Raw genomic sequence first — 739 nt, forward strand, 5'->3', positions numbered from 1 at the left:
TACGGGGGTGCTTAGCTTTTTTCCAGGTGTATAGTTTGTTGTTTATTTGTTCATAAGCGCAAAGCTGTACAAAATGTTTACTGTGTTGTGCCCACCCAAAGGATTGAATTCTAAATGTTAGCGTTGTATTACGTATTGGAATTTCAAATAGCCTGAAACTGAGTTAACTGATAATTCAAATTTAGTAGTTAAATATATGCTGATATATCTCCAATTTATGATATTTGCCAACAAGATTGATATACAGTTTTCTTTTTTAATACAAATATGTTTTAATATACAAACAACAACACAATTTACAATAACAGTTATTACAATGATTTATATACTAAAATTTTACAAACTTACAAGCAATATAGTCTTCTTTCTAGTCTGGAACTTCCTTGATATCTTATCGAGGGTTCACGATGAGCGAGTTAATTACGAGTTGATGTAGGTACGATTCGCTTAACGGGGAGCTTTGTCCTTTGTTATTCAACAGTCAAACACGCCTAGTTTTCCACCATGAAGTTATATAATGTTTTCGTAAAAATACTAATGTCCGATGAGAATCCACTGAAGTTAAATGATTTGTAATGTTCGACATTTGTAAATGCTCCTGGTCAAATATATGAAGTTTTCCGATTGATAAGCGATATAATAATCACAGTTATAGCTTTCGAAGTTTATAGCACACTGACTATAACAAACTTTTTCAGCATTGGTTATATTTATAGGCGTGTGGAGAGTTTCTAGAAAA

At 31.8% G+C, this 739-nt stretch overlaps 1 protein-coding gene across 3 annotated transcripts in view; it reads right to left on the bottom strand.

The window, feature by feature from the left end:
• Nucleotides 1-739, bottom strand: part of LOC106458436 (cytochrome P450 2U1-like) — a 23,254-nt gene that overhangs the window by 9,697 nt on the left and 12,818 nt on the right. The window contains exon 1 of one of the 3 annotated variants that reach the window (XM_022384651.1): nucleotides 349-366. The exons of the other annotated variants lie outside the window; for them this stretch is intronic. The gene's annotated coding sequence lies outside the window, so the exon portion shown is untranslated. Of the gene's footprint in view, nucleotides 1-348; nucleotides 367-739 lie in introns of those variants that run through there. 3 annotated transcript variants of the gene reach the window in all.

Source organism: Limulus polyphemus, unplaced genomic scaffold (assembly GCF_000517525.1).
Source record: "Limulus polyphemus unplaced genomic scaffold, Limulus_polyphemus-2.1.2 Scaffold463, whole genome shotgun sequence".
NCBI classification, from domain to species: domain Eukaryota; kingdom Metazoa; phylum Arthropoda; class Merostomata; order Xiphosura; family Limulidae; genus Limulus; species Limulus polyphemus.